General features: G+C 50.7%; 1 protein-coding gene and 1 long non-coding RNA gene across 6 annotated transcripts in view; one reads left to right on the top strand and one right to left on the bottom strand.

The window, feature by feature from the left end:
- The window catches only part of LOC114484804 (uncharacterized), a 28,239-nt gene extending 19,712 nt beyond the window's left edge, over positions 1–8,527 (bottom strand). For 2 of the 5 annotated variants that reach the window (XR_003678131.2, XR_003678130.2), the window contains exons 1-3: positions 8,279–8,527; positions 7,024–7,405; positions 6,469–6,558 (exon numbers count right to left, since the gene is read on the bottom strand). This is a non-coding gene — a long non-coding RNA (uncharacterized lncRNA). Of the gene's footprint in view, positions 1–96; positions 2,374–2,779; positions 6,559–7,023; positions 7,406–8,278 lie in introns of those variants that run through there. The other 3 variants (XR_003678129.2, XR_008616503.1, XR_003678128.2) reach the window with 3 other exon arrangements.
- The window catches only part of GNG7 (G protein subunit gamma 7), a 131,086-nt gene that overhangs the window by 110,327 nt on the left and 9,924 nt on the right, over positions 1–10,835 (top strand). The window lies entirely within an intron of this gene.

The following is a 10,835-nucleotide window of genomic DNA, read 5'->3' as shown; positions in this document are numbered from 1 at the left end:
GTGAGAGGCCCGCGTACCGCAAAAAAAAAAAAAAAAAAATTGTTATCCCATGCACACGATGAAATATTACTCATGAAAAGGAGCGAAGCACTGACAGTCACTACAACGTGGATGGACCTTGAGAACAGAATGCTCAATGAAGGAAGCCAGACACAGAAGGACACAAGGTGTGTGATTCCATTGATGTGAAATGGCTTGTTTCTCTTTAAAATTTCACCTTGGGATGGTTTTAAGCAGAGAAGTCACACTGTGATAAAGGTGATTCACGGGGCCAGGGTAAAAAATATTTCTGAGAAAGACATCAACCCAGTCCCCAAGGAACTGCCAGGCCTTGGGAGAGACAGGCAGACAGGTGTACCAATCACCTGGATGTAACGCAGGTCCCCACACAAGATGTGGACCCACACGGGGAGGCCCAGGATGGCACGTTGCATTACCTTGGGAGCACCTGCACCCAGAGAATGGAGTCAGAGGGTGGAAAAGGAGAACTCTGGTCCCTTCAGCCCCTTATGAGGGCACCAATCCCGTTTATGAGGGCACCAATCCCGTTCACGAGGGCCCCACCCTCAAGACCTAGGCACCTCCCAAAGGCCCCACCTCTTGATAGGGCTTCAACATGCATTTTGGGGGGGTGGGGGGACAAAATATTCAGTCCATAGCAGGCAGGATAGGGGGTGGGGGAAGAATTCCTGGCAGAGGGAAGTGAGTGACAAGCTTTGACTTTGTACTTGGTTTGTGAGGCCGCAGGGGCCCCAGGTGGTTTCTGAGTAGGGCAGGGACAGACTCAGGTGCATTTTCAGAAGTCACTCTGGCTGTTGGGAGGAGGGATGGAGGGGGTGGGCGGACACCCCTGGCTGGGGATGGGGGGCGGGCACAGGAGTCTGCCTGGGGCTGCTGAGGGCTGGACCAAGGAGAAGTCTCCAGGGACAGCTGGCCTGGTCCCCATCGCTCTGGCCTCGGACCAGTCGCAGCAGATGGAGAAGTATACATGTCTTTTCAGATACCGACTTTATTTTTTTTTTCTGTGTGTAAAAATCACACAATTCAAATGAGTGACCTCCTGAAGTAGCACTGAGGACTCCAATCCCTGAAACCCAGTAACCAAAATAACGTAATTTAAAATAGCATCATACAATTTTCAAGGCAGAACCTTAGAGTGTCTTCTGTTGATGGACTGGGTGGAGGTAAATATCGAATTAATGGCTCTTGTGATTCTTGTGTGTTTTCAGGGCTGTCCACTTCCTGTTTATTTTTCCATGGGGACTTTAGAATTATTTTATCAAGTTCTTTCCCTTCTTCAACATTTTGGTTTGGTTTTGTTTTTTGCATCTTCTTACATTTCCTGCCTTCTATCTGGGGTCATTTTTCTCTAATATCTTTTTATTTTACCTTTAATAAGGCAGGTCTGCTGGAGACAAAGTCTTCCTGTTTGTCTGAAAATGTCTTTATTTTACCCTAATTCTTTTTTTTTTAATTAATTATTTTTGTCAGGTCCTAGAACCTCAGGCAGGAAAAACATTTTAGAAATTGACAGAGAAATGACCAATGAGCACCTGAAAAGGTGCTCAATGATTAGTCACCAGGGCAAGTATAAATGAAAACCATCGTGGGAGGCTGCTTCACAGCCCTCCTGTGTCAGGTCTTAGTTGTGGCACACGGGCTCTTTAGTTATGGCGCTTGGGCTTAGTTGCCTCGTGGCACGTGGGATCTTAGTTCCACAACCAGGGATCAAACCTGCGTCCCCTGCATTGGATTCTCAACCGCTGGGCCACCAAGGAAGTCTCATTTTTACTCTAATTCTTTTTTTTTTTTTTTTTTTTTGTGGTACACGGGCCTCTCACTGTTGTGGCCTCTCCCGTTGCGGAGCACAGGCTCCAGATGCGCGGGCTCAGCGGCCAAGGCTCACGGGCCCAGCCGCTCTGCGGCACTTGGGATCCTCCCAGACTGGGGCACGAACCTGTGTCTGCTGCATTGGCAGGCGGACTCTCAACCACTGTGCCACCAGGGAAGACCTACTCTAATTCTTGAAGCTGATTTTCACCAGGTCTAGAATTTTCACTGGATCCATGAAATTGTTGGTCCTTTTTCCTCTGGCAGATTATGTTTGTTTGTTTTGTAATTAAGTGATTTTATTAAGGTATAATTCCTTTTCAGTAAAATGAACAGGTCTTACATATGTAGTTTGATGAATTTTGACAAGTCTATACACCTGTGTACACTGACACCTCAGTTGAGATAGAGAACACCTCTAATGTCTGTCTTCTTTCACCCTTTGAGAATCCCACATGTGGCTTCATCTGTCAGTAGGTTCTTCTTTCCCCTGTGCAGTAGTATTCCATGGTATGAATTACCGCAGTTTGTTCATCCATCCTCCTGTTGAGAGGCATTTGGGTTACTTCCTTTTTTTGCTGTTACAGATACAGATGTATGAACATCTTGTACAAGTCCTTTTGTGGAAATATGTTTTTATGTATCTTGGGTAAATCCCTAGGAGTGGAATTGCTGGGTCATAGGTTAAGTATGTGTTTAGCCTTATAAGAGTCTGCTAACCTACTTTCCAGGGTGGTTGTACTATCCTATGCTCCCATCAGTAGCGTGTGAAAATTCTGATGTTTCTACATCCTCCCCAATATATGGTATTGTCGGTCTTTTAGATTTTTGCCAACTCTAAGGGCTGTGAAGCAGCCTCCCATGATGGTTTTCATTTATACTTGCCCTGGTGACTAATCATTGAGCACCTTTTCAGGTGCTCAACCTGGTGAAAATCAGCTTCAAGAATTAGAGTAGGTCTTCCCTGGTGGCACAGTGGTTGAGAGTCCGCCTGCCAATGCAGCAGACACAGGTTCGTGCCCCAGTCTGGGAGGATCCCAAGTGCCGCAGAGCGGCTGGGCCCGTGAGCCTTGGCCGCTGAGCCCGCGCATCTGGAGCCTGTGCTCCGCAACGGGAGAGGCCACAACAGTGAGAGGCCCGTGTACCACAAAAAAAAAAAAAAAAAAAAAGAATTAGAGTAAAAATGAGACTTCCTTGGTGGCCCAGCGGTTGAGAATCCAATGCAGGGGACGCAGGTTTGATCCCTGGTTGTGGAACTAAGATCCCACGTGCCACGAGGCAACTAAGCCCAAGCGCCATAACTAAAGAGCCCGTGTGCCACAACTAAGACCTGACACAGGAGGGCTGTGAAGCAGCCTCCCACGATGGTTTTCATTTATACTTGCCCTGGTGACTAATCATTGAGCACCTTTTCAGGTGCTCATTGGTCATTTCTCTGTCAATTTCTAAAATGTTTTTCCTGCCTGAGGTTCTAGGGCTTCTTGAATCTGTGGCTTAGAGTCCTTTTTCTTTTTTTAATCAGTTTTGGGAAATCATCCATCACTATCTCTTCCAAGATTGCTTCTTCCCCTTTCTCTGTCTCCTCCTTCCAGAGCTCCAATTACATGTGTGTCAGAACTTACTGCATCCTCTGTGTCTTATACCTTGTCTCATGTGGTCCATGCTTCATTCTGGATATTTCCTATCTTCTAGTTCACTAATTTTCTCTTTAGTTATCTTTAATGATACTGCTTCTTCCATTGTGTTCATTTCAGATATTGTCAGTTTCCACACATCCATTCAGTCTTTTTCTTTAGTTTCCAATTCGCTGCTAAAATTCCAACCTCACATATTTAACATAATTAATATAGTTATTTTTAAGTCTGTCAATTCCAGTGTATCAAACCCCTGGGAGCCTGTTTGTATAGTCTGTTATTTCTGCTGATTTTTGTTCGTGTGGTCCTGTCTTCTATGCCTGGTCAATTCTGATTGTGTGCTAGATATTGTAACTGCTGACTTGTTTGTAGAAATAATTCGAAGCCTAAGATGATGTTGTTTTCCACCAGAAAGGATTCGTTTTTACTTCTGTCCAGCATCTAGGGCTGCTACAATCTAAGTTCACCTCAATCCAGTATCAGGGACTGAGGTTATTCAGAACTCAGCTACAGTCACTGTGAGGGCCTGTCTGCTTCCTGTGGACCCTTTTCTTAGAAGGCAGGACTCTTTTGTCCCAGCTCATACCAAGGGGGAATTCCCCAATCTCTCTCCCCTTAGGAGGCCCTGGATCTCAATCTCTGAGCCCCTAGCCTTGTGAGGGCAATAGCTACTTGGCCTCTTAGCAAACCCTCCACCCCAATAAAAAGCGGCCCCAAAGCCAGACTCCTGGGTTTACATCCTCCCCAGATGCTGGATGGAACTCTTCACTATCTTAATAGCCCGCCAGTGCCTTCAAGCTTCTCCATTCCATGAAGCTTTGCTAGTTGCCCTCGTCAGGAGAGCATCCACATGAGCTGGCCCACCATCATTGGAGTGAAATCTGCAGATAGAGGTTTTAATACAAAATCCAGGTTGCTGAGGAGGAGGCCATGAATGTATCAATAGATCAGCATGGTCTTAGAGCCACAGAACGACAGAAGGAGATCCATGCTCAGCTTTTATTTATTTTTTAAATTTATTTATTTATTTATTTATTTTTGCCTGCGTTGGGTCTTTGTTGCTGTGCATGGGCTTTCTCTAGTTGTGGTGAGCGGGGGCTATTCTTCGTTGAGGTGTGCGGCTTTCTCATTGCGGTGGCTTCTCTTGTTGAAGAGCACGGATGGGCTCTAGGCATGCTGGCTTCAGTAGTTGTGACTTGCGGGCTCGGTAGTTGTGGCACGTGGGCTCAGTAGTTGTAGCTCGCGGGCTCTAGAGCACAGGCTCAGTAGTTGTGGCGCACGGGCTTAGTTGCTCCTCAGCACGTGGGATCTTCCAGGGCCAGTGTTCGAACCCGTGTCCCCTGCATTGGCAGGCGGATTCTTAACCACCACTCCACCAGGGAAGTCCCTCCACTCCTAGTTTTAATACAATCCACTTCAGACTCTGCCCCACTTCCCCCCAGGCCAGGTGGGCTTTGTGACGCCCTGCCCCACCTGGCTCCTGGGCAGATGAGTGGTGTGGCCACCGTGGTGCCAGCAAAGTCTGAGGGCAGGGAGATTTCTCAGTAGCTTCCAGCAAACCGGCTAGTGCGCGCTCACTGTGCAGAGAAGGTCCAGGCACCTCGTCTCTCGTCCCTCCTCCCCTGCAGCTGTGTTTATATGTGGCAGTTGCCACAGGTTCCTGAAGGAGGGCCCTCTCCGTGGCTGCCAGCCTCTGGGGCCTCCATCCCCCAACATAGGAACTTGGGGACCTGGATGTTGGCCACGCCCTGCGCCGAGAGGGAGTGTCACTCTAAGCATTGAGCAGAGTTCAGTGGAGCTCAGAGGGGGGAGGTAACTTTCCCAAAACCACACAGCTTTGGGAGCTGGGGCAGAATGCAGGTCTGCCACTTTCCACAGGGGCTCTGCCTCCTCCTCTCTTCCCCCAGGGCTGTGCTCTTTCCTCCTTCAAATGTGTTCTTGGTTGAGTTTGAGGGAAACTCTGAAACTCTGGCCCCGTGTGACTTCTCCCAGCCACAGAGGTTGTTGGATGCTAAGAAATTCTTTTTTTTTTTTTTTCTGGCCAGGCCAAGCAGCTTGTGGGATCTTAGTTCCTTGACCAGGGATTGAACCCGCCCCCTCAGTAGTGAGAGCACAGAGTTCTAACCAGTGGACCGCCAGGGAATTCTCAGATGCTGAGAAATTTAAACCCTCTTTGAAACAAACTTCTGTTCCATTCAGTACCATTTCACTTCAAACTGGACCATTTCAATTCCAAAAAACTGTTTGCATTTTGCCTAAATGAACCTCTTTTAGCTGCTGGGTTTCTTCTGATAAGAGAGTTCCACAAAAGCCTTAGATTCTGGCCCCTGGGGACACTGGGCGAAGTCTGGGGACATCTGTGGCTGTCACAACTGGGGGAGCTCCTGACATTGAGTGGGTGGGGGCCGGGGTTGCTGCTCAAACCCCTACAGTGCTCAGGACGGCGCCCCCGAGAATGATCCAGCCACAGATGTCAATGGGGGTGGTCATGGTGACGTGGGGGCAGGTCTGCAGGCAGGTGTCCTGGCTGGGTGAGGGATGCAGGAGAAAGGAACTTGGATCTCAGTCAGGGATAGCGGCCGGGACAGGCAACGTTTAGACCAGACCTTCCTGGAGGGGTGAGTGGTGACAAACGTCCCGTCTGCACACATATGAGTCGTGGGAGGGCTGGTAGAACCTGAGCCCGGTGAGCATCGGGCCAGCAGCAGTGTCCCAGTTTGATATTGTCCCACAGTCACGTAAGATGTCACCATTGGGGGAATCGGGGAAAAGGGTGCATGGCACCCTGTACAATTTTTGCAACTGCCTGTCAGTCTGTGATTATTTCAAAATACAAAACAGCGCAGTGACTTTGGAAACTGTTTAAAAATGTTTAACCTGTAAAGTTAAACATACACCTGTCCTAGGAGCCAGAAATCCCATGCCCAGGCATTTCCCCGGGAGAAACAGAAACTTAGGTTCCCACAAAAACCTGGACATGAATGTTCACCACGGCTTTACTCACAATTGATATTGGCTACAGGACTGTATGCGTTTCTAAGTTCTCATCGACTGCATGCCCCAAAGCACGGATTTTACTGGATGCAAGTTGTACCTTAATGGAAACCATTTCATTAAAGGAAATCATAAAAACAATTACTAACCAGACTGTCAATTTGAGGTTCCCCTTCTGCCTTTATCCACATATGTTTTAATACAGTGGTAAATAGCCATACATCCTCACTTTATCCATCTCCCTGTGTTTTCATGAAACACCTCCTCTGGGCTCCCCATCTTTGGGTACCATTTATAACAGTTGCTCCACTAGGAAAACACCCCACTGAATTAGCCATTCCCCCTTTGCAGGACACATGGTTTCATTCAATTTTTCACTATTATAAATAACACCATTGTGAACACCTTTCTATATATAGCTTTTTATTTTTCTTGACTTTTGTTCCCTCGGGATAAATGCCCCAGCAAGGGATTTGAGAGGACAGCCTTGTAGCTCCTGATGTCCAGTTTACGAGGCTGAGATTGGCCAACAATACCAGAGAGTCGGGGACGAGCATATCCCTACCTGTGTCAGGTGTCGCTCTTCCGCAGCCTTCCTGGTGTCCTGGGTAAATGAAGTGCTGGCAGCCCATGATCCCTCCATCCTGCTTTCGTCGATTGCTGATGAGGCCACGCTTTGTTCACTTTGTGTTTTACCGGTTAAATTACTTTTCACATGAATTCCTCGACTGAGTCCTTTCCCCATATAAAATACCCAGCTAAGGTATTATTAACATGACAAAGAGGTCGCTTTCCAGTGTATCCTTGCCGTGATTCTTCCTAGGTCGCTGGTCTTGGGTTTTAGTTTTATCAGTTTGCCGTGAAGAAGTTCTGAATAGTTGTATACAATCATAGCTGTTAATCTTCTCCACTCGTTCTGTTGCTTCAGTTGCTAGGAGGTAACTTCTCTGAAACAGAAAATCAACATTCTGTACATTTTCACTAATCTGTGTATATTTTCTTTTTCATTCTATGACTTGTTTTGTTTTTTTTACTTTTTGGCCACGCCGCACGGCATGTGGGATCTTAGTTCCCAACCAGGGATTGAACCTGCGCCCCCTGCAGTGGAAGCGCAGAGTCTCAACCGCTGGACCGCCGGGGAAGTACCCATTCTATGACCTTTTATTTTTTTTTATTTATTTAATTTTTTTGCCGTACGCGGGCCTCTCACTGCTGTGGCCTCTCCCGTTGCGGAGCACAGGCTCCGGACGCACAGGCTCAGCGGCCATGGCTCACGGGCCCAGCCGCTCCACGGCACGTGGGATCTTCCCAGACCGGGGCGCGAACCCGCGTCCCATAGCATCGGCAGGCGGACTCTCAACCACTGCGCCACCAGGGAAGCCCTCTATGACTTTTTATATGGAATCTCTTTGGTTGGGAAAATGAGGCCTAATATAACCCAGAGGTTTCCCCCCTCCAACCCCGGAGGAGGTGGCTCTGCCCCAGGGCCACACGGGGCCATGTCTGGGGACGTCTGTGGCTGTCACGACTGGGGGCCTCCTGGCATCGAGTGGGTGGGTCCAGGGAGGCTGCTCCGCACCCCGCGGCGCCCGGGACGGCCCCCCACAGAGAGTGACCTGGTCGCAGTGTCAGCAGGGCCTTGGGGGAGGGACCCTCTTCTAACTCAGTGTCTCCCATCCTGCCATCCCCGAGCTTGCCATCGAGAAATACCACCCTCCCCAAGTTGTGTTTAATCCTCATGTGCATTTGAGCCTGGCATCTGGGCTCAGGTCTGTAGCCCTCTGGTGATGACCCTCCCTCTGTAATCAGCGCAGCCTCACAATGCATCCTGGAGTGCTCGGGGCCTTCATGGCCCTCGCCTTGCAGCCACGCGCCCGCGATGCTTCTGTGGGATCCAGCCTGACCCTGGTGACTTCCTAGCCCTTTACTGGGAGGCCAGCCAGGGCCTGCTGTCGTCTGTTAAGTTTCTATTTTTAGGCAAACCTCACCCCAAGTCATGCCCCCAGCCTTGCCAGGCTAGAACCGGCCTCTCCCCAGGCGGGATCTGACCGCCTCCTGCAGCCCCAACCGCCTAACCCCTCCCTCCTGCTCCCCAAAGCCCTGCCCGGCTTCCAGGGCCTTCCAAGCCTCCACGGGCCTGCCTGGCCCGGCCAGGTCGGGTGCCTGGGACCGTCACGTGTCTCTGGCAGGGAGGCAGCTGGTGAGGAATGTTCCCGGGCTGACTCACAGCCACCGCCTGTCCTGCGGGAGTCGACCTAACCCCGGGGGCAAGCGGTGAGGCAGTGACTGGCCGTGACACCGCCAGGACCAGGACTTCGGTCTGCTTTCTGGGCTGCCGTGACGCAACCATGTCTGGTCTCAGCTGCTCATGCGCACACACACGTGCACGCACATAGATACACACTGACACGCATGCAGGCTCACGCATGCACGTACATGTAGACAGATGCACACTCACCCCCCAATGCAGCCCCCTCCGGCCGTCCCAGGGGATCCAGGTTATAACCCAGCCTGGAGGGAGCCTCTCAGGGCATCGTGCCCGGAACAGAAAGCCAGCAGCGCCGAGGGGCTTAGAGCTGACGAGGGAGGCCACGGTTTGGGGTGCCCCACGGGGTGGCCGGGCCTCCTAGGGTCCTGGTGGACACTCTGAGTGTGGATGCTGAGCAGGACTCCCCGGCCTTCCAAGGAAAACATGCTGTGAAGCCACCCCGTTTGTTCTCTGTCAGCATCTATATTTAGCGCTGAGTAATTTAGGTATTTTTAAGTCGAACCAAGGGCGGTTTTCCCTGAATTGGATGTTTTGTGGCCGCTTTGAAGCTCTCTGCTGAATCAGAGCCCTCTGGAAGCCCACACGTGGGCCCTGTATGCCCAGAGCAGACACATTCGGGCCTTTTCTGACCCAGAAAGGGGCCTGGGTGTCTGGCGGGAAGGCAGGCAGCCAGCAGTGTGGAAGGGATTTTTTTTTTTTTTTTAATGGAACTTGGATGGAGATCACTGTAGATTCACACGCAGTTGTACCAGATCACAGCGAGAAAGTCCCTGCATCACCTACCGAACACAGATTCCTACAGTTTTACTTGTGCGTGTATATTAGGATCTTTACAAGTTTATCCCCTGTGCAGACACGTGAACCCCACACACACAGTCTAGATCTCCAGCACTTCACACAGCACGAGGACCCTGTGTCCGCCTGTCTACCCAGACCCCTCCCCAGGCCGCCGCCCCCCTGCAACCACGAACCTCTCCTCCATCTCCACGACCCTGTGGTCTCGGGGATGTTCTGTACATGGAACCGCACGGCATGTGGCTCTGGGGACTGGCCTTTTCACTCCGTGCGATTCCCTGGAGGGCCATCTGAGACATGCACGTCCACGGTCCGTTCCTGTTTATTGCCGAAAGGGAAATTTTTTGAGAACCTGAACTCTGCCTTTACTTTTCTGCAGCTGCCCCTCTGGGAAACAGACAGAGGTACAATGTATGATGACAGAAGCACACGGTGCTACTGAAACGCCTGGGTAAACGTCAGCCCAGTCGGGCGGCTCCCCGGGACTCCTGAACTTGGGCTCTGCACCCCACCATCCCGAACGAACACTGCATGGACCCACTGGGAGCGCCTTCAACCCGGGCCACGCGCACACTGGGGCCAGGTCGTTCTCTGATCCCATCTCAATGCCAGGAGCCCCTCTCCCTGTCGTGACGACCACAGACGTCCACAGGTGTCGCCCAGTGTCCCCTGAGGACAGGATCTCCCCAGGTGAAAACCCTGGGTTAGGGATTCCATGGAACCCCCCAGGACAATGTGACCTCTGAGGTCCTGGCATGCTTCACACATTTAAATCCACACCTGAGTGGGAAGGAGAGGAGGTGACTCACAGATGCTGGGGGCCACCCTGGTTTACGCTGGCTGACCATCGGGGATTTATCCTGGTGTCCAGTGTGACCAGGGATCAGACTCGATTTCTCAGCCTTGGGGTTATCATCTGGGGCCGGGCCATCCTCTTTGGGGGGCCGCCCTGGGCACTGGGGTTCGGGGGGGTTGAGCAACATCCCAGGTTCTGAAAACCACAAATGTCCCCAGACATCACCCAGTGTGCCCTGGGGGCAGGATGGCCCCAGTTGAGAACCACTATCCCAGGGCTCACTAAATGTGGATTGGATGGAAAAAGTAGAATTTTCACCACCTTAAGGGACAGAAAAATTTTGCATAACTGAATTATAAAAAATAAATTTACATCAGTCGTACATGGCTGGTGGGAATGTAAAATTGTATAGCCACTCTGGAAAACAGTCCGGTGTTCTCTTAAAAAATTAAACAAGGGGCTTCCCTGGTGGCGCAGTGGTTGCGCGTCCGCCTGCCGATGCGGGGGACGCAGGCTC

Source organism: Physeter macrocephalus, unplaced genomic scaffold (genome assembly GCF_002837175.3).
Source record: "Physeter macrocephalus isolate SW-GA unplaced genomic scaffold, ASM283717v5 random_39, whole genome shotgun sequence".
Taxonomy (NCBI): Eukaryota; Metazoa; Chordata; class Mammalia; order Artiodactyla; family Physeteridae; genus Physeter; species Physeter macrocephalus.
The sequence above is the reverse complement of the archived record's forward strand: the minus strand, read 5'-3'. Positions and strand labels throughout refer to the sequence as shown.